Source organism: Protopterus annectens, chromosome 6.part1, assembly GCF_019279795.1.
Source record: "Protopterus annectens isolate FY-2018-M chromosome 6.part1, PAN1.0, whole genome shotgun sequence".
NCBI lineage: Eukaryota > Metazoa > Chordata > Ceratodontiformes > Protopteridae > Protopterus > Protopterus annectens.
The window spans coordinates 318,336,054-318,363,840 of NC_056738.1; positions in this window are offsets into that span (position 1 = coordinate 318,336,054).

The window sequence follows — 27,787 nt, forward strand, 5'->3', positions numbered from 1 at the left end:
CTACATATCTGGATGTGTTCAGATGACATTATCAATTATATTTTAACAGCCCCCTACATTACTAGCAGCACACTAACATTTCTGGGGAACACAATAACAAGCTACTCATGTGCCAGATTAACCTATACATGCCAGCCATTAACCAACAGTTGAGGACTGTATATATGCTTAACAGCTACTGGCACTCCCTTCATCCACTTTATATGGGCCTACTCAAGTGTGGGTTGACAGTGTTTAATACAACAGTACTATTTCTATAATGCAAGAGTACAACAACATATCGAGGAAAGTGACACAGACACACTCCTGGAATTATATCTTTATTAATTACATTACACACTTTTCTAGAGGCTCTCTCATTTATTTTATATTACAATGCATTCAGAAGACTTATGCAAGACGTATTATACCTTTATTAATGTGTTACAACACTGTTTTTCATTCTCTCTCACTTATTTTATATAACAATACATGCAGAATAATTACTAACCTGCCTGGTGGCACAGCCTTAGCAGCCTATCTGCATAGGCTTGCTGATTCGCAGCACAGACACCTGCAGCTGTGAAGTAAATGAAGTGATATTGAGACATATACCTATCCATAATATAGACTACAATAGCAATTCTTACATACTTCATTTCATGGCTACCTACTCAGTAGTGGGGCATTTTGCATCCCACGGGCCTCCTGTATCCACTGGTTCAGTCGGTCCTCCTTGCGTCTCTTCAGGTCTGAGTAGTGGTGTCTGACCTGCTCACCAGTCCGAGGGATGCCTGTGGCACTGGTGAGATCATGTACTAGACGGTTCCAGGCATCCGCTTTGTATTCAGTGCCCTGGAACTGGCCCTGCAGGAGTCTGTCATCATGATTATGGATGAGGAGCCAAACCATCACTTTTGACTCCTCAATGCCCCACCATTGCGCTCGAAAGCGGGATCCCTCTCCAAACACTGGCCATGCTGTCTTCAGATGGGAGCTACAACCAGTTATGGCAAGTATTCCTGCCTATGGGGCTTAAATATGCCTCATTTCCCGCACTTATTTGTGATTGGCCAGTTTTGAATAATCTCAGCTGAAAGCACACCTGCTTAGCACTGGGTAAACTTTCATTAATATGTATGTGTGTGTTGAAAGTGCATGCATATTACAAGTTGTCATGGCTTAGTGGTTTAGTACTGTGATTGTGGTGCACAGTATCCCGGGATTCGAGGCCTGTCATTGCTTTTTATTTTACTACTGGCCAGACTGGCTAGGAGGTGTGGCTGTGTTTAGCCGACTTTGCTTAGCTTTGCCCAACATTGCTTGACGTTGCCCAATGTTGCCCAATGTTGCGCTAGTTAGCGCGGTGAGTAGCTACGTGCAAACATGTTTTATTTTCGCTAGTTGGCGCGATGCGCAGCTCTGCGCAAAGCCATTGCACTAGTTAAAGCAGTGCTAAGCTATGATCAATTAGACTTAAATCTGCTTAATACTGGTAAACTTTGCTTAGCAGTGCTTCACATTGCTTAAGATACGTTACTTATGCATTCATCAGTATGCATAACCAATTCACCTTCATATATATATATATATATATATATATATATATATATATATATATAAGATATTGTTCACTACTACATAGGCCATTTCAATGCTTTTTACTAAAATTTAAAAGATAAATGTCAGGCATTATTTTTCTATACAGGTTTCCTACAGAAAATAGAAAGGGGAGTGGAGGGACTCGAACCAGGAGTGCTTCCTCTTTGTGCGAAGGCTCTACCACTATGCTATTGCTATGTGGCTTAATTGGTATATAAGTTTCTTATTATCCTCTTCGATGTCTAAACTGCTAACTGTAGCTAAGCAATGGGCAAACCCGTGCAAATACGGACAGCTATTTTGGAAATAATAAAAAAATAACAGTTTTACATTTTTTATTGTACAGGGGTTTAGAATGTGGGGGAGTGTAGTTTTGTGTATGTACACATTTGAGCGGACTCGCTCATGTCATTTACATTTGACGATTGTGAGACTTGCAGGGGCATGGATTTTTGGACTTTTCGGCAGTCTGACACGCCCTCTACACTCGTGTACGCTCCGTGTTAGTCTTAGAGTTGAGTCAGTGTGCCCTGATAAATATGCATTGCGCGCTGACGTCATCCTCTTAGGCTGCAGTTTCCGTGTAAGACTTATTTAGTCTTACATGGAGGATTAGTGAATCCCGGGGCTAGCCTCTCAAGAAGGGCACTGTTATGGCACTTATTTGTCTACATCCTAAAGGCTGGACTGTAAAACCACAGCTGCAGAATGAAAAAATTTGCAACATAGACTCAGTCTGTTGACAGAGGACAGAGAGCACATGGATGAAAAGGAATTTTAAAACACGTTATGAGAAAACATTTTTTTTTTGTTTGTTTTTTTTCTACTTCCATTGGTATCAAGGTATACAGCCAAACAACCCTCAGATAAATGATGTTTCATACACATTTTGACAAAAAAAAGTCCTTCAGTGAATTAAATTTTCATCTTATCTTTAAAATCAACTTACTAAAAATTCACTATATTAATTATATATGTATGAATGATGCAAGAAGCAGAGCTTCCTGCACTAATTATGTTAAATATACCTGTAAGAATGGTGCAAGGGACAGAGGACCCTAAATTAATTATAATAATTGTATCTGTGAGAATGGTGGAAGAGGTGCAGCTTCCTAAATTAATTATAATAATTATATCTGTAAGAATAGTGAAAGGGGTACAGCTTTCTGAATTCATTATAATAATTATATCTGTAGGAATGATGGAAGGGGAACAGCTTCCTGAATTATTTTATTTATTTACATTTGTTACCAGGAAATTCCAACTGGACACAAGTCCTTTTTCAGTGGAGGCCCTGAGAGAAAAGCTCCGCAGAACAATAAATGAGCAGCAGAGTACATGAAGAACAATTGAATATATGCATACAATAGCAAATAATATATACTGCAGCAAACATTTGCTATACATACAATATGAAACATAGTAATGAACAGATATACCAATATCTAGCTAAAGGCTAGGAATAAAGGTAGGATGTATATAGAGATAGTACTAAGCTCAAACGAATATTGTACTAAACTCATATACCTAAATCTTATATACAAATATTGCACTAAACTCAAGCAGATATAAAGCAGAAGCTCCACATGAAGGTGGAACAAGCTAGAAGGGCTAATGGGATGGAAGGGGAAGATAGAGGAGTAAGAGAGGAGACTGAGTGAGTAGTATACGTGGTAGTGAGGGGAAGCTAGATGTAAGTCAGTTGGATATGTATTTGGAGTTGAGATGAAGTCAGGTAGTTAAGCATGTTAAAACAGGTCAGAGAGATTGTGTGAGGAGGGAAGGGGAGGGTAAAGGGTGAGCCAGAGCCTACAGATAAAGGAATGCAATGATCAGACAGTGTGAGGAAGGGTGGCTAGGGGAGGGGAGAGGAAGGGGAGGTAAAAGGAGGGTTAGTAGTCGGGATTTGTGCATGGGCATAACCAGAGACTTTTTAAGTGAGTTTTTTGTGCAGTTTTGAAGTGATTGCAAGAATATAGCATGGTTGTAGAGGAGGGGATTGTTCCATAATCTGGATATGATGCAGGAAAATAGTGCTTCTCCCGCTGAGTTCTTGGGTTTGGTCACTAGAAGTAGATTTTTGCTGCTGGAGCATAGTGATCTAGTGGAGCAGTAGGGCTGGAGAAGGTTTTGAAGGGATGGGACTTTAAGAGGATGGTTTAATAAATTGTGGATGAGAGAGAGTTGATTCAGGAGAAGAAGTTGAGGGAGTTCAAGCCAGTCAAGTTCTCTAAGTGAGATACAGTGGTGGCTGCGATAAGATGCACCAGTGGCAAACTTAGCAATTTTATTGTAGCAAGTCTTGAACTTGTTTAGGTTTGTTTGTCTAAGGTAGGTAAGTATAGGAGAGGCATAGAGTAAAGTGAAGATTAGGTGGGAGTTTGGCAGCAGAAATTCTGGCTGTCTTGGTGAGGAATTGTTTGTTTCTGTACAATGCACCTTGTGTTTTGTGAACCTTTTTTATGGTAACAGAAATGTGAGTGTCAAATCTGAGATTGTTATCAATCTCAACACCAAGTAGTTTGGTGTGTTCTTTTGGGGAGATGACGGTATTGTCTTTGGATAGAATATTAAAGTGGGGGATAATTGGGTTAGATTTAGTGGGTTGGAAGATAAGGAGTTTAGTCTTGCTTGGAATGAGTAATAACTGGGCATTAGATAGCCAGTTTTCTACAGATGAAAAGGCTTCCTGTGTGATCTTGTGAAGTTCAGGTATAGTTGGGGCTGATCAGATGGGGGTGGAGTCATCTACATACTGTATATGAGAATCATGCTTGCTGGCTGTGAACAGATCATTGGTGAAGAGTGAGAATAGTAGGGAACTAAGGATGGAGCCTTGGGGGACACCTAGTGTTACAGGTAGTCAAGGAGATAGGTCATTATGCCAGACAACTGATTGTTGGCGGCCAGTTAGCTGTGAAATCAATCAGTAGTTGATTGGGAAAAGGATAGGTTAGTGAGAACAGAGATAAGTATTTTGAGTGAGACCATGTCAAAAGCCTTGGATAGAGCCAGAAATATAGTAGAGGAGAACAGGCCATTATTTTTATGATGAAGGATGGCATTAGTGAAAGAGAGCAAGGCGGTAGTAGTGCTGTGATATGGCTTGAAGCCATGCTGGGTGCTGGAGAGGAGGTTATTCGCTAAGAGGTAATCTAAGACTTGAGAATGGATGCATTTCTCAAGTATCTTGGGAAGTGGAGAAAGGATGGCTATGGGGCGGTAAGTGGAAAGTTCAGTGTAGGAACCCCCTTTATGGAGGGGAACGATGTGGGATATTTTCCAAAGTGTGGGGACATAGCTTTCTGATAAGAACCAATTATTTAAGATAGAGACTGGATAAGCTAGGGCTTCTGCTGCTACTTTTCAGTATTCAGAGGGGAGATTGTCAGCTGCAAGGTTTGTAGGCTTAAGTTTCAATAGAAGTTTTTTTATATAGGAGGTAGGTGCTGATGAAAAAGAAAAGACTGTGGGCAGAGTATTTGGTTTTGATATAGGGAGGGTGGGTAGAGGGTTGTGTTTAGTCAAAGACAGAATGGGTTCAGTAAAGTGTTTATTGAATCAGTCAGCAATACTGTTGGGGGAAGGGGGAGTGGTAGGTGGGGAGGGTGCCTACTTTACCTGGGTAAAGAATGGAGTTTATTGTGGACCAGAACTGCTTAGGGTTGTGATGGGAGGAGTTTAGGGCAGACTGATAATATTGGATTTTATCTTCTTTTATTTGCTTTTTGACCTTGTTGCACAACTCTATGAATGACTGTCTAGAGGAGGGGGGTTTTGTTTAGCCCCAGTGCTCCCAGGCCTTATCTCTGATTTTCATTAGTGCCCTGGTGCTTTTTTGTACCCAAGGGGAGTACTGTGTTTTGACTCTGGCATTTCTTATGGGGCCGTGTGTGTTTAGGATGTTTAGGAAGGTGCTATTGAAGAAGTGGACAGCTTCATCCAGACTGAGGTACTTCAGTGGTGTCCAATCACATTTTTGAAGAGATGAGATAAAGGAGAGAGGGTTAAAGTTTACCCTACTTCAGATTTGCCTATAGATGATGGGTTTAGCACACTTTAAGTGGTGTCTCAGAAGGAATGTTGGAGTGTGGTCACTGAGTGAGGGTCATTACTGACTAATATCAAGTCGAGAGTAGTATGTTTGTTTGATTTTTTATTTATCCTGCAAAACTAAATTATATTATAATAATAATTATATCTGTAGGAATGGTGGAAGGGGAATAGCTTCCTGAATTAACTATAATAATTATTTCTATAGAAATACAGATCTCTGAATTAATTATATTAATTAAATCTGAAGCAATGTTAGAAGGTGTACAGCTCCATGAATTAATTATAATAATAATATCTGTAGAAATGTTGGAAAGGAAACAGCTTCTTGAATTAATCATAATAATTATATCTGCTGTAATGGTGGAAGGCGTACAGGTTCCTGAATTAATTATAATAATTCTATCTGTAGTAATGGTGGTAGAGAAATAGCTTCCTGAATGAATTATAATAATTATATCTCTAAGAATGGTGGAATGGGTACAGCTTCCTGAATTAATTATAAAAACTATATCTGTAAGGATGATGGAAAGGGAACAGCTTCTTGAACTAATCATAATAATAATTTTATCGGTAAGAATGGTGGAAGGCATACAGGTCCATGAATTAATTATAATAATTATATCTACAGCAATGGGGGAGGGACTCAGCTTCCTAAATTAATTATAATAATTTTATCTGTAAGAATGATAGAAGGGATAAACTCATTGTATTAATTATAATAATTACATCTGTAAGAATGGTGGTAGAGACACCGTTTCCTGAATTAATTATAATAATATATCTGTAAGAATGATTGAAGAGGTACAGCTTCCTGCATTAATTATAATAATTATATCTGTAGGATTGGTGTATGGGGTACAGCTTCCTAAATTAATTGCAATAGTTATAATAATTAAATCTGTAAGAATGATGGAAGGGACACAGGACCCTGCATTAATTCTAATAATTATATCTGTAAGAACGGTGGAAGGCGTAAGCTTCTTGAATTAATTATAATAATTATATCTGAAGGAATGGTGGAGGAGGTACAACTCCTTGAATTAATTGTAATAATTATATCTGCAGGAATGGTGCAAGGAGAACTAACTCAATGAACATTGCATATTTCTTGCAGGTAAGATTCATATACTAGCTAGAGTGTAGCCCTGCATTATTTGTTAATTATAACTGTTGGACTGAAACTCCCTAAATCAATTATATTAAATACATATGTAGGATGGTGCAAAGCACATGAATCTGCACTGCTGCAGAGTGTGTGTGTGTGTGTGTGTGTGTGTGTGTGTGTGTGTGTGTGTGTGTGTGTGTGTGTGTGTGTGTGTGTGTCTGTGAGTGTGTGTGTGTGAGTGTGTGTGTGTGTGTGTGTGTGTGTGTGTGTGTGTGTGTGTGTGTGTGTGTGTGTGTGTGTGTGTGTTTGTGTGTGTGGCATTTCTGTTATGTTAAATAAATTGCATACAGAAGAGGAAATATGAGAAGGGTATGAGGACTAAAAACACAAAGCTGCTTTATGCTTTAAATAGGGCTGCTAAAGATGTTTGTTTATTTATTTATTTATTTATTTGTTCTTTTAAGTAAAGAAACATTGCTTTATTTAAAAGAATAAAGTGTCTGAGCCAAATATTTATACAGGTTCAAGATGCCCATTCACATATATTTGGAGCTGTGGGCCCTGGGCGATCACCCAGAATGCCCCTATTATAATTCCATTCTGGGGACATTACCTCTGAATAGTTCCCATCTTTAAGTAATGAAATGTGCTCTACCTATATTGGGAATCACACTCCTTAGCCTTCATGAAAAATCATATGCCATAGTGCTGGAAAAGAAGTTTCAGCCAAACCATAAGCATGCAGTTCAGAAGGATTAGTCCTGTCTTTCCCCTAGGATGTGTAAATATCATCCAGTTTTCAGCCATGCCTAGTTGTATGAAGACTGCAGGAGCTGACTAATTCATTCTGCAGATGTTTTATGAACTTGGAGAAGACTGATGGTCACAAGCACTGGTATAGCTGTGAGAGGTCCTGTCGGAATATGAGATTCTGTTGTTAGTGCTGTGTACAATTTTGTCTCTGTGTGAATGCAATGAAAGATGTGTTAATACTCTTGAATTAAATCAAATTCATCTGATGTAAGTGTCAGACTGTGTCAATGAGCTATCTTGTCAAAATTGCTGTTTATAATCTTCACAAACAGGCTATGATAATGAAGTCGAGTTTGAATGAATTCCCACTTCTGTCAGTGAAAATCTGCACCACCAAAACAGCAACCATAATGTGATCCCCAAAAAGTGGCATGGCACCTGCTGTTAATGGAGGAACTTAAATACCTCAGAGTTGTTTTTAATAGTATTTGCAAGGGAGAGCATAGCATTACAAGTCACTTTATCCTGGGGGTCACTTTTGAAGGTGCTGTAATGATCTATATTAGCAAATTGAAAACTGACTTCTTCAACAAAGCTGTTAACTCACCTGTTAGTCTATCTTCTTGTTTTCACCTATCTTCAATAACTGATGGTAGAAGCTGAAAATAGCATCATGGCTGCAAGCAATGGAAATTAAAGGATTTAATTTACCTGGTCATGTCATTTTTTAATGAACCATGGTGTTACAATCTCATTCCATCTAACAAGCTTTATTCTACAACTGTAATAACTTTTATTGTGATTTTGCAGCCTTGGAGTTGGTCACATTAAGCACTGGGATGCAGAGGAAAATTTCCTTGTGTGTCTGTCTCTCTGTCTCTCTGTGTGACTGCGTGGGACTTAGACCCATATAAAACAAAGTTATTGATTCTGTCCCATTTAAGCAAATGGCATTGTGGTTTACTGAAAAGGGCAACAGAGGCAAATTTCTTTGCATGGATGTATGCATGAGGGTATTTGCCCCATATCAAACTTGGTTATTGATTTGCATCCATTTAATAATATGGGTTTGTGGGATTGTGGTTCACTGAAAGGGAGCAGAATCAGTCACACTATAGCTGAAACTAGTTTTCTCTCCAGGGTACTGGGTTTTCTTTTTGTAAGATGCTGAGGTATCTAGTGGCCTAGTAGATTCACAGAGTATAGTCACTGCTCCTTTGGATAAAATGAAGTCAAATTAACTAGTTCTGTCATCTCTTAGAAATTTTTAAAAAGGTGGCTCCTGTTGAAAGTGTTCTGGGTACAACCTGCCAGCAGAAGGCCCTGACACTGAGACATAAGTTTGCTGGAAAATGACAGACTGTGAATGCTTGGAAATTCTCCTGAGATGAGTTGAAATATAAGGCTTGAAGGAAATAATTTTGTTGTGCCTTGCTTACTTTGTTGTCATACCTGCTGTGCCCAGGAAAAATTATTTAAAGGAAAGTGATGTTTGCTTAAGAAATTAAGTATGCAGTACATTTTTGGGATACTTTTGCTATAATACTACTTTGCTTCATCATCCCGGACATTTTATTATAATTGTGATACAAATATCAGTGTAATAGTAATGCCATCTGCATTGATTATAAGTATTGTCTGTGTTATACTATGCTGTTCAAAGTATATAAGTGCACATACATGGAACTGTTTCCTGCTAACCAGGCATCTTTGCTTCATCATCCAGGACATTTTATTATAATTTGTGATACAAAGATATTAATGTTATGCCACCTGCACTGAGTATAAGTGTTGTCTATGTTATACTATGCTGTTCTAAGTATGTAAGTGCACATAAATGAAACTGTTTCCTGCTAACCAGGCATTGTCATCATATTAGCCACATTAGCTGTAGTTACTTTTAAAATATATTTCATGGTTTAAAAACAAACATACTCAGGTTGTATTAGGTATGAATTGCAAAATGCTGCAGTGTAAGATGTCAGCAATTAGTTACTTAGGATACCTTCAGTCATAATTCATATTATTTTCACTTACACTCCTTTTTTCTTTTCTATAATATTTATTTACATCTTTATTTTTCAGGTTTGTCTGTATTTGCCTCATTGTCTTGCTGGGCTGTAGTGCTATGTTACTGTCTCTTTGGTTGTGTCATCTGTTTGCTCCATGGCTTTCTTGATACACATCCTTTTGTGTCTGCTGCATTGTAGTATGGCTGTGGTGATCAGATTTTTTAGTTTTGTTTTGTGTCTTGTCTAATAGATGTGCATCAGAGTTTGTTCCCTTTGCTTCTACCACTGTTGTTCCTGAGAATGAACTTGGTACCATGGATATGAAGGTCTGCACTCATCGTTTTTCTACTGTTGCTGCAGTATATAACATTGTATCATTACGATAAATTAGTAAAAATGGAACTGGTCTTCAATTGCATCTTTTTTTTTTTTTTTGCATGAAATACTGGGTTGGATTTTGTTTCCTTCGGTTGTTTCATATTTTTTTGACCTACAGTTTCAGGAGCTGTGCTGTTTTGTTTAATAATTTGCAGTTCAGAACTATCATCATTTGTGTTTGCATTTTACTTTATTTTACTTTTTAGAATTCTTACAACTTAGTTTATGGGTATTGCTACATTTTCGGAATAGCATTCCAACAGCACCTTTGCGGTATGGTTTCTGGATGACAGGCAGGAATCACGGCAGTGTTGGTAATGTGACAGCTAGAGTGTACCTCAGCATATGCCATGTATGGCACATCATATACCATTTTTGGAATTTAAATGAAAAATTCTAACATATTTGCTTTTATTTTGTTAGACTACAGATTTTGTTAAACAGGATGGTTAAATTATTTATTTATGTATTGCTTAAGTCTATTTTTTTTCCAGGGGGTGCTCTACCAAACACTGCCTAGGGTGGAAGTGTTGGTATATTCTAGAAGGTGAGATATACTTTCAAACATTCTGGTTACATCCCTGCTTACCATTTACAAAAAAACAGAGTATGGTAGGCCACAGCTGCAAGGATGACAACAACCGGCAATATCAGAAGAATGAGGCAGATGATGCAAAATATTAGACATAATCATCCAGATGCTACAGTCCCTAGCCATCTTGTAAAATCTGGCATATAACACTGACCATTCAAAGGGCCATCATCACACGTAGTGTATGGGAGAGGCAGACAGAACCTGTCCTCAGACATTGTTACATACTGTATTACTTTCCAACAGACCGCATCATATAAACATAAACATTATGCAGCAATTCTAGTTGCAGCATTCCAACGTCAAAAGAACACTTTCATAACATGATCCACATTTCTCTGAAAAAAACACCAGGCCCAGCATACCATGTCCAAATTATTCTTCCATTAGAAGCTTGGAGATCATGGAGAGGGTCATTTCTAATTAAATGATTTAACCCTCATCTTTGTTTAATTTACATGACAAGGGTATATAAATCCTATGTTTAGTAGAAGATTAATACAACACTTTTATCTAAAAAGCATTTATAATAACATTTTTGGCCTAAGCAATTGTTAATGTGCAGTAAATCTGGGCAGGTAAAATTGTGGAGAACCAACTCAATGAAAGTTTCCTATTCTTTCAGTGTACTGTGACTCTGGTATTCATATATTTAGGGAAAGGGAGTGTGTGGGAGAATAAAACCTCTCTGTATGGTTACCTGTATGCACACATGTATTAGCAGAGCAGTTCTCGCAGTGCTAGTGTTTGTATTATCAAAGTCCAGCCTGAATTTCTTCCTACCTGTTCTGACTGGGTGTCCATTGAAAGTCTGTGGACCTTAGGAGTGATTCTCAGAATAGGAAAAGTTTAAATGTGAATGGGGAAAATGTACTAATTCTATCATTGACGTATCTTGGAACATTCTCCGCTACTCTGAAATAGTTATCTTGGAGTTAGCATATATAATAGCAGCAGTGTTGGGAAAGTAGAGGGCAAAGCCCCCCACCCCCAAATATCCTTAAAGATGTAACAGCAAGTTTTTGCATTTACTGTTTTGCATCAGAATCACAGTTTATTTTCGGCTGTGCCTGACATGCAGTATCAGTTTTTCCACTTCTGAAAGGGAGCTATTTTATTTAAATATTTAGTGACACAACTGCTTTCCCAGAAATAGTCACTTGTTTACTAAAACAATTATTATTTACACTTCCAGTTGGGCACATTTCTTAACATTTCTCCTTCATTGCAGTCTCAATGTTCCTCCTTTTAATTTTCTTGGTTTGTTTTTTATTAACTCCTGTATATTGTTTTGATGCTTACTGCATAGCACAGTGAGGTGGAAACCTGACTGTGACCATAGAAACCCAGACTTAACTCTCAGACTTGGTCATAATGGGGAAGAATGCTTGGAGGGGTGGTGGTTTCCTATTCAAGGTGAAGGGTGGGTTTCTTGCCTGACTTCAGCCTTGGTGGAGGACAGACTTTTGTTTGGATAAACTCGGTGAATGAAGGTGCATGGGCGCAGTGGAAGGCCTGGACATGCTGTTGCATCCACATGAACCACTTTGATGTCATTGCATGCCATGTTCAGGTAAGGGGGTTTAAGAGAAACATAAATGGAGAAAAGCCTTTCCTACTGGGAGGATGGTGCTGTATTGCAATGCCATCCTTTGGACACTGAAGACCAATACTGGCAAATATAGATGGAGAATATGCACTGAAGATAGATACGAAAAATAAAACTCTTATTTGAGTAGCTGTTCATAGCCAGCTTTAGGCATCAGCGAACCCTGCAGCCAGTGCGGGCCCCAACCACAACAAGTTATCTTAACTTGATATTTTGAAACATGCCTGTCAAACCAACAAAAGCTAGTTCAGCAATCTTGCATCTTTAATAAACCAGGTGGGTAATAACTCTTATTTATATCTCCTTTAAAATTCAAAGATATCTCTGGTTACAGTAACAGTGTTTTATTAAGTAACAGGCCTTTCAATTCCATTAAATGTTTTACCATTGACACAGTGCCCCTGCTTTTGCTAAACCCTGCTGGTGAGCATTCTCTCCACTAAAACTAACATAGCCAGCTTTAGGTAGCTGGAATATCCATGACTGTAGAGGGGGGTCCTTTAATCAACCTTGACTGTGTGGGAACCCCATAAAAGCTGCTACTGATTGGAGAAAAAATGAGGAGAAAAAATGTAACAATTTCCTTATTACACTCTTCAGCTGAACAAGACTATGATAGGACCCTGTTAGGATAAAGCTGATAATGAATAAGAGCAAGGGAGCCACTAGAGAGATCAGCAACCCAGAGTGACTGATCTCAGTATACACCTTATATTTTAAGAAGAGCTGATTCTTATGATCTGCAGGGATGATTTCTGTTTTAAAGAGTTCTATAAATACACCAGATACTATAATTCTCAAGTTATTTGATGAAGAATTCTGCACAGTGCCATAATAATAGCAGAATAAAAGCTCAAAATCAGGAACACATTTTAAATATTATACTACTTCATTTTAAACAAGTTAATAGAATAACACCCTTTGCATCAACGTATATTTTTGAACAATAAGAAGTATAAAACACTGATGTCTGGACTTATTGACACTCTGTAAGTCTGAATGATTTGCCAGTAAATCGATTCTTTTACAAAGCACAAACCAAAATTATGAGCAAAATCAGGGACGGTCTGTGGTATCAAAGACAGTGGCAGGTATGCGTTACTCCTCATTGAGGTAAATACAAGTGACTCCCCCTGCTAAAGTTTGACATCCACTATACAGCAGTCACTGATCTGGTGTGACAGTACCAATGTTGCACAATGCATTCCTGTTTGCTGAAATCAATGCAAAACTAGTATTGCTATGGCTTATACTTGTGCGTGTATAAAAGTATCACTGATTTTTATCTCCGTGCACACACCTAGTAATGTTAAGACATGCATTATTCTTCTGGGTAGCAGGAAAAAAACAACTAACAAGTAATTATACTTCAAAAGCAAGGGATAAAATATATCACAGAACATTCAAAAACTTATATCTTCTAGGGGTCTGGTGGCCTCCCACTTCCCAGACTGTATAAATGAATACAGGGGCTCCCTTAATTATTCTTGACTGTGTGGGGGCCCCACAAATATTGCTGCTGTTTGGTGAAAAATAAGAAGAACAAAATGTATTAATTTTCTGATTACACTTTTTAATCTGAACTGGGCTGTGTTATGACCTGATAAGGATAAAGCTGATAATAGCCTCAGCTCTTAACTGCACCCATTGTAAAAGCAGCCTTGCTCAGATGTGTGTGTACAGAAAGCTGCTGTATGTTATGTGAGGGGTGAGGGGCTGGCAATTGTGTGGTTATTACTTCTTTAATTTTCATTACAACAAAACCTTAGAGGGTGTGCACAGGAGGTCATTACAGCTTGTGTTTGGGCTGGGGGCAGTGTGGTCATTGTTTCTTTTACTTCTCTCACCGACCTCAGAGGTGTAAGGAGAAGGTTACTATAGCTTTGTAGGGGTACTGTACAACAAAGTAAAATACATTACTGTAATTGTTATTTGTTTAACTTTCCTCGCAATCACACATCAAGCATATATACAGATTGCTTCCTTTGGGTGTTAGGGGTGAGGAGTGAGTAGACATGATGTATATGTATGTCATCAGTCACTTGGAATGTATGACTGTGGCAGTTTGAACCTTTACCTTCATCCCAATCTAACACCAGAGAAATGCATATGCAGTGACTGTCTTTTTTAAGGCATTAGGTAGGCAGACAGTATTTCCAAGTAGGACCTGTGTATCCTCATAACAGCTAGCTTGTTAGTTTATTGTGAGCTACAATTTTGTCAGCTTTGAACATTAAGCCTTGGGTACAACTTATGTCTTCCTAGAAAGAAAACAATAAGACTGAAATTCTTCTCTTACTCGGGATTTTTGCTTAGGCCACCACTAGATTAAAAGGTTGGGAAAATGCTCTAAAACACATCACTGAACATCTATAATCCCCATCTTTGGCTTCTGGGGACACCAGCTTAATTGCGTTATTTCCTAAATGGTTATTACTGTACTTTCTTTGTCAGGAAAGGTGTGTTGAAAGGATGCAAGGAAAACCAAAACCAAACAGCAGCACTGAATGTCTTTCTTCATATACAGCAGCATGGAATTTCTTTCCTCTGACATGCTAGCCATGTTGCTTTAACCTTTCACTCCACAGACACAGTGTCTGTGATGCTGTGACATACAGTCCCCTGACATAGTACGTGTTGCTTTAACCTTTCACTCCACAGACACAGTGTCTGTGATGCTGTGACATACAGTCCCCTGACATGCTAGCCATGTTGCTTTAACCTTTCACTCCACAGACACTGTGTCTGTGATGCTGTAACATACAGTCTCCTGACATAGTACCTGTGTTGCCTTAACCTTTCACTCCACAGGCACAGTGTCTGTGATGCTGTGATATATAGTCCCCTGACATGCTATCTGTGTTGCTTTAACCTTTCACTCCACAGACACAGTGTCTATGATGCTGTGACATACAGTCCCCTGACATAGTACCTGTGTTGCTTTAACCTTTCACTCCACAGAAACAGTGTCTGTGATGCTGTGACATGCAGTCCCCTGACATAGTACCTGTGTTGCTTTAACCTTTCACTCCACAGACACAGTGTCTGTGATGCTGTGACATACAGTCCCCTGACATGCTAGTCATGTTGATTTAACCTTTCACTCCACAGACACAGTATCTGTGATGCTGTGACATACAGCCCTCTGACATAGTACCTGTGTTTCTTTAACCTTTTACTCTACAGACACATCACATGCTGTGACATACAGTCCCCTGACATAGTACGTGTTGCTTTAACCTTTCACTCCACAGATATATTGTCTGTGATGCTGTGACATACAGTCCCCTGACATGCTACCTGTGTTGCTTTAACCTTTCACTCCACAGACACAGTGTCTGTGATGCTGTGGCATAACTCCCCAAACATGCTGTTTGTGGTACTGTAACCTTGCACTCCATACACAAACAATGACTGTGATGTTGTGACATATTTCCCTGACATCCTAGCTGTGTTGCTGTAGCTGTTAAATCCACAGGACATTACCATGTCATGTCCTGTATCTATATTTATACATATATACACTGTGTCTGTAGAGTGAAAGGTTAAAGCAACACAGGTACTATGTCAGGGGACTGTATGTCACAGCATCACAGACACTGTGTCTGTGGAGTGAAAGGTTAAAGCAACACAGGTACTATGTCAGGGGACTGTATGTCACAGCATCACAGACACTGTGTCTGTGGAGTGAAAGGTTAAAGCAACACAGGTACTATGTCAGGAGACTGTATGTTACAGCATCACAGACACTGTGTCTGTGGAGTGAAAGGTTAAAGCAACACAGGTACTATGTCAGGGGACTGCATGTCACAGCATCACAGACACTGTGTCTGTGGAGTGAAAGGTTAAAGCAACACAGGTACTATGTCAGGGGACTGTATGTCACAGCATCACAGACACTGTGTCTGTGGAGTGAAAGGTTAAAGCAACACAGGTAGCATGTCAGGGGACTGTATGTCACAGCATCACAGACACTGTGTCTGTGGAGTGAAAGTTTAAAGCAACACAGGTACTATGTCAGGGGACTGTATGCCACAGCATCACAGACACTGTGTCTGTGGAGTGAAAGGTTAAGGCAACACAGGTAGCATGTCAGGAGACTGTATGCCACAGTATCACAGACACAGTGTCTGTGGAGTGAAAGGTTAAAGCAACACAGGTACTATGTCAGGGGACTGTATGCCACAGCATCACAGACACTGTGTCTGTGGCGTGAAAGGTTAAAGCAACACAGGTACTATGTCAGGAGACTGTATGTTACAGCATCACAGACACTGCGACTGTGAAGTGAAAGGTTAAAGCAACATGGCTAGCATGTCAGGGGACTGTATGTCACAGCATCACAGACACTGTGTCTGTGGAGTGAAAGGTTAAAGCAACATGGCTAGCATGTCAGGGGACTTTATGTCACAGCATCACAGACACTGTGTCTGTGGAGTGAAAGGTTAAAGCAACATAGGTACTATGTCAGGAGACTGTATGTTACTGCATCACAGACACAGTGTCTGTGGAGTGAAAGGTTAAAGCAACATGGCTAGCATGTCAGGGGGCTGTATGTCACAGCATCACAGACACTGTGTCTGTGGAGTGAAAGGTTAAAGCAACATGGCTAGCATGTCAGAGGAAAGAAATTCAGTGCTGCTGTATATGAAGAAAGAAATTCAGTGCTGCTGTATATGAATAAAGTAGACAGGAGTATAAGGAGATGAGGTGCATGGCAAAGAGAGAGGTGGTGAAGGCTAAGGATAAGGCATATGAAGAGTTATATGAAAGGCTGGACACTAAGGAGGGAGAAAAGGACCTGTACCGATTGGCTAGACAGAGGGACCAAGCTAGGAAAGATGTGCAGCAGGTAAAGGTGATAAAGGATAATGAGGGAAACATACTCACAAGCGAGGAGAGTGTGTTGAGGAGATGGAAAGAGTACTTTGAGGTGTTGATGAATGAAGAGAATGAGAGGGAGAGAAGGTTGGATGATGTAGGGATAGTAAATCATGAAGTACAATGGATTAGCAAGGAGGAAGTAAGGATAGCTATGAAGAGAATGAAGAATGGAATGGCTGTTGGCCCAGATAACATACCTGTGAAAGCATGCAGGTGTTTAGGTGAAATGGCAGTGGACTTTTTAACCAGATTGTTTAATGAAATCTTGTAAAGTGAGAGGATGCCTGAGCAATGGAGAAAAAGTGTTTTGGTAGCGATTTTTAAGAATAAGGGTGATGTGCAGAGCTGTAGTAACTACAGAGGGATTAAACTGATCAGTCACAGCATGAAGTTATGGGAAAGAGTAGTGGAAGCTAGGTTAAGAAGGGACGTGATGATTAGTGATCAGCAGTATTGTTTCATGCCAGGAAAGAGCACTACAGATGTGATCTTTGCTCTGAGAGTGTTGATGGAGAAGTACAGAGAATATCGGAAGGAGTTGCATTGTGTTTTTGTAGACTTAGAGAAAGCATATGACAGGGTGCCTAGAGAGGAGTTGTGGTATTGTATGAGGAAGTCAGGAGTGTCAGAAAAGTATGTAAGAGTGGTACAGGATATGTACGAGGGTAGTGTGACAGCTGTGAGGTCTGCGGTGGGAGTGACGGATGCGTTTAACGTGGAGGTGGGGTTACATCAAGGATCAGCTCTGAGCCCTTTTTTTATTTGCAAAGGAGATGGACAGGTTGACAGATGAGATCAGACAGGAGTCCCCGTGGACTACGATGTTTGCAGATGACATTGTGATCTGTAGTTAGATTAGGGAACAGGTGGAGGAGACCCTGGAGAGATGGAGATATGCTCTAGAGAAAAGAGGAATGAAGGTCAGCAGGACTAAGACAGAATATATGTGTGTGAATGAGAGGGAGGTTAGAGGAATGGTGAGGATGCAAGGAGTAGAGGTGGCAAAGGTGGATGAGTTTAAATACTTGGGGTCAATAGTTCAGAGTAATGGTAAGTGTGGAAGAGAGGTGAAGAAGAGAGTACAGGCAGGATGGAGTGGGTGGAGAAGAGTGTCAGGAGTGATTTGTGACAGACGAGTACCTGTAAGAGTGAAAGGGAAGGTCTACAAGAGGGTAATGAGACCAGCTATGTTATATGGGTTGGAGACAGTGGCATTGACAAAAAGGCAGGAGTTTGAGCTGGATGTGGCAGAATTAAAGATGTTAAGATTTGCACTGGGTGTGACGAGGGTGGACAGGATTAGGAATAAGTATATTAGAGGGTCAGCCCAGGTTGGAAGGTTTGGAGACAAAGCCAGAGAGGCACGATTACGTTGGTTTGGACATGTGCTGAGGAGGGATGCTGAGTATATTGGGAAAAAGATGCTAAGGATGAAGCTATCAGGTAACAGGAAAAGAGGAAGGCCTAAGATAAGGTTTATGGATGTGGTGAGAGAGGACATGCAGGTGGTTGGTGTGACAGAGCAAGATGCAGAGGACAGGAAGAAATGGAAACAGGTGATCTGCTGTGGCGACCCCTAACGGGAACCGCCGAAAGAAGATGATGATATATATATATATATATATATATATATATATATATATATATAGAGAGAGAGAGAGAGAGAGAGAGTAAGCCTTTCAGTTGTATTACATCTGTTAAATGCATTGCTCCATCTGTTAAATGCATTGCTCCATAAGTGTTGTAATCCCCTTTAAGCTTCCTTTGCCCATGTAGATCTTCTCCTTATGGTATTGGTGCTATGCCATCATATGGGCTCTAGGGCAGTGCAGAGTTAGATTCACTGAATTTGCTTTAATGTCATTGCTCAATGCTGAACATAAATATGTCTACAAGGAGAGAGTGTGTGTGTGTGTGTGTGTGTGTGTGTGTGTGTGTGTGTGTGTGTGTGTGTGTGTGTGTGTGTGTGTGTGTGTGTGTGTGTGTGTGTGTGTGTGTGTGTTTGTGTGTGTGTGTTTGTTTGCTTCCACATTGCATTATGTCTATACTAAGGTGTGCTTAACTTGGTCTGGAAATAAAAACATTTAACTATTGCTTCTATGAAAAACAATTTACAACATATTATGGACCTCCAGCCATTACTAGCCCCATTTAACCCAATAATAAGGCATTTTAATCGGTGTATTATGTAGCTTGTTTAGGTTTCCTGAATTTCAGTTACTGTGAGCTACTAATAGTGGAAAATCATATATTAGATATTAGGCAGCTTACATTTAATTATGTACTAGGCAACTTGCTTGTATGCATTGTTTGTTCAGATTTTAGAATGACTCCCTTGTACATTACCTTTTATTTTGTTAGTTATTTGTATGTCTCGTGACATTCTCTGGCTGATTTTTAGGGCACTTTGCTAATATATGCCTGTCTGACACGTGTTTTACATCTTAACACTGTGTGTGTGTGTGTGTGTGTGTGTGTGTGTGTGTGTGTGTGTGTGTGTGTGTGTGTGTGTGTGTGTGTGTGTGTGTGTGTGTTTGTGTGTGTGTGTTTGTTTGCTTCCACATTGCATTATGTCTATACTAAAATTCACTTTTTCTTATGTTTATGTGCCATTTGTCCTAAGCTATGACTAAAATGGGCCCTAAACCAAGCCTTCTACTCGGTTAGCAACTAATAAATAAATAAATCCACAATTAATGCAGCCAGGTTACAAAGCTGGTCCCTGCTCTTGGGGAGTTTTTGTGATCTTTCTCATGATGGAAGATTATTTAGAATAACTCTTAAGGGGACGTGCAGGAGTGAGCTAATCAGGAGACAGCAATACAATTTTATCTGTGGCAGACGTTAATTTGTATAGCTTACTTATCTAGCTTTTATTATTATATTCAGCAGCACAGGAATGTAGTACACCCAATTTAGTGTGAGAACAGTGTGGTGTTTCAGTCTGAAATTGCACAGGACAGTTTATTTTAAGGAAACCACAGATTTCAAAGAATCCCTGCCAAATATCATGGAAAAGGAGTCTCTGGTTATGGGGGAGGGGCACTCTAACTAATAAAAATACTCTAAATCAGCATAAAGATGCAGTGCAAGCCATGACTCACAACTAATGCCATTCTACGTTGATTGTAGATATACGAACCTGCATTTTATATACGAACGTGCACTTTACCAAACTATCACTGTGCTGTGGTCACATCTGACTGGAATACACACAGGGAAAACTAGATGATATAGACAGTCGTGGTACTCTGACCTGAGAGTAATCAAAATACCTAAAAGGGCAGAGGAGATGGACCTCATTTATTTTACTGAAGGATACTATCCTTTAAAAAGTGAATGAAGGAGAATCAGGCAAGCCCTCTGAAACTCATTTTAAGTGCCAAACTATAATAACAAAGGTGCCATTGTGACAAAAAACAGGACTGTAGCTAGTGTTTGAGCGCATTATGGCACCACTGCTCTGCAGCATTTGTAAAGTCACAGAAAAGAGCTCATCACTACACATATGCACCCGGGGGAGAAGATTTCAAACACAATGTCTTCACCCTGCCACTGTATGAACATCAAATGGGTCAGCAGTTTACTCTATTGAACATTACCAAAAAACACGCTTCACTCTCAGAGATCAGAAGTAGTATTCGGGGAAGCACAAATATGCTCACATCATATAAAAGATGGGCTCTAACAAAGCACTGAGAGGGGTTAGACTGCAGGGCAACAGCCAGCCACTGCCACTCAATCCAGCACAAAATCGTCAATGAAAACATCCTGAACAAAGGTCGGAGGTTGATTCCTCAACTATGTGGAATCTCTGGGGAATAAAGAACGATCTCAGTCCCCCTGAGATGGCATTGCTCTTCCTATCAATCTGCTGAACAAATCTGAGGGGCAGAAACAGGGAGTTTCCCCAGCTAGACAGCTACATCAGGATCATTAAGTATCAAGTCTGTATGTGTTTCATAATGAAGGTACAGACGACTTTTTGGAGAACACTTATTTACCGTATAAACACTGAGACAGCAAGCAGCAGATATTTGAGCAGTCAAAAATGCAGTAGCATAACTTTTTAATGGTACAGTAGTTAGATACTTTATCTGTTTATCTTTTGCTATATACAGGGGGCTAAACAGGTGATGAGGACAATACCCATTACTTATGTGACTACCAGACTACAGCAAATCCCCCTTGCATCACACAGGAAAAGGGAGTAGTAATATGAAGGGGAATGGTTGCAGTTTTCAGGGGAGGGGGGCATAACACAGAAGGGTTAGTCTCTTTTTGTCTCACTCAGTCCATCTTATTTCTCCCCTCTCCTTTGGCAGAGCTTAGTTTAAGACAATGAAACTATGACAGTCACAAAGATCATCAGCTCTTCTGGCATGGTCAGCTACTATGTTATGTTCTTGTAAGGTCACAAAAGCAATACCCTTTTCCTTATTTATACTAAGAGTCTATGTTAGTGTTTTCTTCTAAGTAGCATCCTTAGTGATTTTACTACGTTAAGTGGAACAGCATGTCAGCTTCCTTGACAGTCCTAACTTCCTCCAGAAATACTGATGATGCATTTGGATGGGGGTGGAGTTACCCTAAAGGGTCTCCAGGGCAACTAGGGATGCATCAACGTTGTTCTGTAGAATTGGAAGGTGGACATTGCAAATGGAAATAAAGAATGAAATTCATAGGTGGTTCATAAATGCATACATTAGCATTAGTAAACACGTATGGCCCCAACTATGATTTGCAAATTTTTTTTCTCAGATAGGCATGAATACTACCAGTACTTATTTATTTACACTACCTGCATAGATATCACTATGTGTTATTGCATGGACATTACTGAGTATAGTGCAATGTTTAGCAGGATAGCATAGGCAATTATTTAAGGAGGAAATGGCCAATTATAAAACTGAAAAATCCTAGCAAAGGTGGCCAATAGCATAAAGTTATTGACACTGTCAGGCTTATTTTTTTGAATGGGCAATTAATGCCCCTCTACGTATGTTGTGTTGATAGTAGTTACTGCCATGCTAGATAACTGGAAAGACTGACCTTAGAAAGGTATCACTACAAATGAGCCCATTTTATTAGAACATCAGTTAAATGTATTTACTTTCAGACTACTTTGTTAGCAAAATAATATTTCATATGCAGACCATTCAACATTTTTCAATATGAAACCTAATATTCAAGACCGGTGGTCTAAATATGTCACTGCCTTTGATGTAATAAGGGGGGGGGGCACAAATAATGGGCAGAGGTACTGGCAAAAGTATAGGAACCATTTTTGTGGCAGGGATCCAGTTAAACTTCTGCATTAAACTAAAACAACTCCGAGGACAAATAAAGTCTACCAAAGCCACATTTGAGGTAAGTTTGGCCTCCCAGGCCAAGGACAACCACAAAGCATTCTTTAGTTACGTCCACAACCTCAAAGGCAATACACACTTGTATGCAGAGCTCATTGTAAATGTAACCACCTATACTGAGCCAGAGGATGTAGCAAACCTCCTGGCTGATAAATTCAGCTCTAATTTTACAGCTGTCTCCCCCTCAACCTTCCCTCAGCAAACATAATCAAATATAACTCCCCCTACTATCACTAGGGAACAGGTCCTTAATGCTGTCTCTAAGACCAAGAACACTGCATCAATGGGCCCAGGCAATATACCAGGATTCCTTCTAAATAGCATGAAACATGATCTATCAAGGCCTCTGGAATTATTGTTTAACTGTAGCCTCCAAACAGGTTTGTGCCTCATGAATGGAGAAATGCAACAGTCATCCCTCTGCACAAAGGTGGGCCATCTACAAACCCTGGAAAAGAATTATCATGGAGATAATCAAGACAGATATCATAAACCTCCAGACACTGGACCCAACCCAGTTTGGTTTCCAGGGCAGATCATGCCTACTCAACCTGGTGGACTTCTTTGAGAAGGTCACCAAAGCAATGGATGCTGGCAAAATCATTCACACTGCCTATCTTGACCTGGCCAAGGCATTTGACACAATACCCCACTCGGGCATTGTTAACAAACTCAAGAGGTTATGTACAAACTCATATGTCACCTGGTGGATAGCCAACTGGCTCACAGAAAGGACCCAGGAAGTTAGAATTGGGGACTCCACCTTTACAAAGAGGCCAGTCACAACTGGAGTCCCTCAGTGATCCGTCCTTGGGCCATTCCTTTTTGGCATTTACTTCTCAGAAGTTAAGGCCAATGTCAGTGGTCTCTGGCTAACTAAATTTGCAGATGATTGCAAATTAGGAGCTGTCATTGAATCTCACACTGGCACAACTGTTCTCCGGGAGGGACTGACACAGACAAATAGCTGGTGTCAGAGCCATGGACTAAAACTAAATGCCAAGAAATGTATAATAGTATCCTTTGGGAAGTCATCCATTCTTGGCAATGATCATATTGACAGCACACCACTTATAGTTGACCCAGTAGTCAGGGACTTAGGGATGCACATATATAGTAATCTAGCCTTTGATCATTATGTGTTTACAGTGGTGAGAAAATCATTCTATGTTGTGCAACTTATGAACAAAGGTATGGCATCTAAGTGCAAGGAAGTCATTATTCCACTGTATTCAGATCTATCATTGAGTACAATGCCCCCTTTGGTATGTACCTAACCAGACATATCCAACAACTGGAACATCCACAGAGGTTCCTCACTAAAAGAATACAGAGCGTAAGTAAAATGTCCTGTGCAGGCTGCCTCAAGGGCCTATCCCTGTATTATGTCTCCTACAGGCTTTTGAGAAGAGATCTATGCCTGGCATATAGGTCATTGTCAGACCCCACTCTGATGGTCCTCCTGCATATCCACAAAAAAACAGCACCAGAATTACCTGTTCTAAAGACATAAACCTTGCCTGTGATATAAATAGGACCTGCTGGAGAGATAGCTATGTATCCCAGAAACTACCCTGTCTATGGAACAATCTCACCGTCCATGTGAAGCAGAGTTCCTCTCTGACCCAATTCAAGTACAACTTGGACAACTGGATGGGAAACCGGAAATTTATCCCTGGTTTGGCACCTAAGCTAAATGCCAAAAAGTGCATAGTCATCCCCTTTGGAAAAAACAAAGTATCCACAAATTGCCACATAGGTGGTAGTCCCCTAAATGCGGAAGATGTAATAAGGGATCTGGGGACCCAAGTAGATAGTAAACTCTCCTTTGATAATCACATTGCCAAAGTGGTTAGAAAATCCTTCTATGTGGCACACCTTATCACAAAAGGGTTCACATCCAGATCAAAAGAGGTCATTGTGCCCCTCTACTCATTGCTCATCAGACCCATCATAGAGTACAATGCCCCATTTGGGGTGTATCTTACAAGACACCTGCAACAGCTGGAAAGACCACAAAAGTACCTCACCAAGAGGATCATTGGCTTCAAACAGATGTCCTATGCAGCTCAACTGAAGAAACTCCAGCTGTACTCGGTTGCATACAGCCTACTCAGAGGTGATCTCTGCCTGACATACAAGGCCATGTCCAACCCAGAACTGATGGACATGCTCCACCTAAAGAAAAGCTTATCCCCTTGAGCCACACGCTCTAGGGAACTAAACCTCACCACAACAATAAATAGGACGTGCTGGAGGGATAGATTCCTGTCACAGAGACTTCCCATGCTTTGGAACAAGATCCCAATCTACATTAGGCAGAGCTCCTTACTAACAGTCTTCAAGAGAAACCTTGACAAGTGGATGGGAAACAAAAAGTTTACCCCAGGGATCACTTCAGTGGCTTTGCTGGACAGAGGCACAGGGAACTAATCTAAGGGGGCGGCGAAAGCCAACACATTCTGGCTAGGCTTCTGGCAGATAGCCTAGTACCTACCTATGAACCTATGAACGTATGTCTCTAATGGACACAGGTAGCATGTAAATGGTTAATCTCCCAGGCCCATGCTTATCAAGGGTATCAGAACTTGTCAAAGATTTGGGATGCATAGCTAGGCTTAAAAAGGCCCTTGTGGTTGTTAGCCTAGTAAACACCTATAAACCTATACCTATGTTCTTAGTCATTTACAGACCAGTGAGAAATAATGATTGGCCACAACTGGAGTAAGTGGACAATAAAGTAGATCATGCAACAAATGGTAGCCAAGAGGGGAAACAGCAACAAATAGTAGCTAAGTGGGGAAACAAAGCAGGTGGAAAGGAATGAATATTCCTTCTTGAGACAATGACAACTAATTCTGATGTGGTACCTGACACCAACAGACTGCATTCTGAGGAAGAAGTCAGACAAAGCAGGCTATAAATGTGGCTGTCAAGATATGGACTATTTGCACTTGCTTTGGTTCTGTCACCCAGCTAATGTGATGCAGGTAAAAATTATCCAATATAGCAACCATGTTCTAAGGTAAGAAACTTCTGCCTGAACTTCACTAGGTAATGTTGGGACTTGATAAAGATCCTTTCTTGTTGTCACTGAACAACAGGCATTGCTTTGCCAAGGCCAATCCAAAATTAAAGTACATAACTGGGAAAGTTAGGCCTTGGTTGAAACTCTTCCATATGGGTAATATTATTTGAGCTTACTAATAAAGATAACTTTTACTAATCACTGCCTACCGGCCATCTCCACTTGCAGTGTCCTGCACTTATTATCTTACTACATATTGCAAACTTCCATGAAAATAAGTGGGACATGGAACCCTTGGCGGCACACTGTCTAGTGGGGAATTAAGTTACAGTGAAGTAACTTTTCTCGGGTAAATACTTCATGGAGGGGAGGCATGATGACACCTCTGTTAAAGATAAAGCTTCCTTAAACATTTATAATCAGTGACTTAGCCAAAGTTATCAATGTTGTATACTGTACTGGTAATGGACTTGGTTTAATTCTGAAAATAATTGATATTCTATTCTGGTGAAGTGCAGTTTCTCTTCTTTTTAAACATGATTAAAAAAAAATAACCAGTTCCTGTTGTCAGGAAACACTCAAACATTACTGAATATCAAGGAATTAAGCAATGCAGAAATCCTGTCTGGCTGCATAACCACTGTATGAAAAACCTGAGGAAACAGCACACTTGTATGTACTGAATGTGTACTGCACATTATTTGTTGTACTAGACATTATGATGAATATTGTTGTGTAGATAGAAAGCGGGAGTGATCCACTGGTAATCTCAAGTCTTTACACTAGTTGTACAATGATGACCTAGAGGTGCTAAGTTATTATCAGTTTTTGCCAGCAGGACAGAACAGCTATCTGTAACACAGGGGATAATATTGACTGTGGTACTATGGCCCTGACTGGCAATTCCAGACAAGCGGTGTTCCAAAGTTTTGGATACTACACACAAGACATACCCACAAAATGATGTCCCTTGCCAGGAGTATGTTTGTTATGATCTGGCATCTATAAGGAAATTTAAGATTCAATCAAAAGATGGCCTGAATGTCAGACAGTCCAAAATGTAGCACTGCATCTTTGGGGATGGTTAACTGCATCATGGTAATGCATTCAGACTTACTTTCTGATCCCTTCATGGACTCATTGTATTTCTAAGTGCAGTAGATTTACACTCAAAATTACCTGCAGCACATTTTGCTATGTCATTGACATTTGAAAAGAGGGTATCAGTATTAAGGACAGGATTTGGAAGAAATAGCTAGCTTTGATAGATGATCAGTAATAATGTACCACAGTTTATGCTAAAAGGATTTAAACCATGTATGAAGCAAAATGGCATTAAGTGTTTCAGATTTACCCTGCACCATCAAGCCATGAATGTGATGAAGGAAAGATTTGTGCAAATTTTTAAAAAAGCTACAACACTATGGTCCCTGATTGTAAGACCCTGTATTACAACATATGCAATTTTCTATTCAATTACCATAATGCTATGCAAGCAGCTGCCGATTCCTTACCAGCAGTGCTATTCTTCAACAGGGACTAATGCATCAGATTAGAACTGGTGAAACCAGGAATATAAAGATGAGTGTAGAATACAAAGTTTCAGCATATGAATGACAAGTCTTTGAGAAGGTTCGGCACAGGACAGTAGCTGCTAGTCAGAGATTACAACAATGACGAATGCTAAGTGGATCAAATTGTTTCATGTACTGGGCCTTTAATGTAAACTGTGACTATAAGATACATGGTCCATGCGAAAACATGAGGATCAGTTAGGAAGGGTTCATCAAACAGATGTTATAGAAACAGTTGTAAGGCAGTTGAGTTTTGAAGAACCACCCAAAGAGCGAGGTGGTATAATGGATGTGACAGCTGCATGTCAGACAATGAATAACCAAAGTCATGTCCCAAGATGGACAGGTGTAACCACTTCTTTGGCTGAAGAAAGATGGATTATCACAATCATTCGCAGACTGAGATGATTATCAGTTTCTACACCCCTAAAAATGCCTTATAACCAGAGATTGGTTATAATCATATTCTTTCCTCTCCATCGGGCAGTCAAGATGCTGGAGTCACAGCATTTTAAACAGAAGGTAACAAAGTTCCTATCCAATTCTGTGCTCAGTGCATTGCAGAACAGATGCTAAATGTATAATCATTTAGTTGGAGAAGGAGGTATTATTGAAATGAATATGCAAAACTGTTGTACTTAGTAATACAAAATACTTGACTAAATGCAACAGCTATACTATGCATTACGATCTGAGAAACAAAAAAAATAGTATGATGACACCCAGGGTACAAGGATGTTAAGTCAGAGACAAGAATGTAAGCCCTCCCTATTTATATGAGTATTTCTATCAAAGCTTAATGAAACATGTAGTTTTAAGTAATTTGACTAACATCATTTGAGTAGC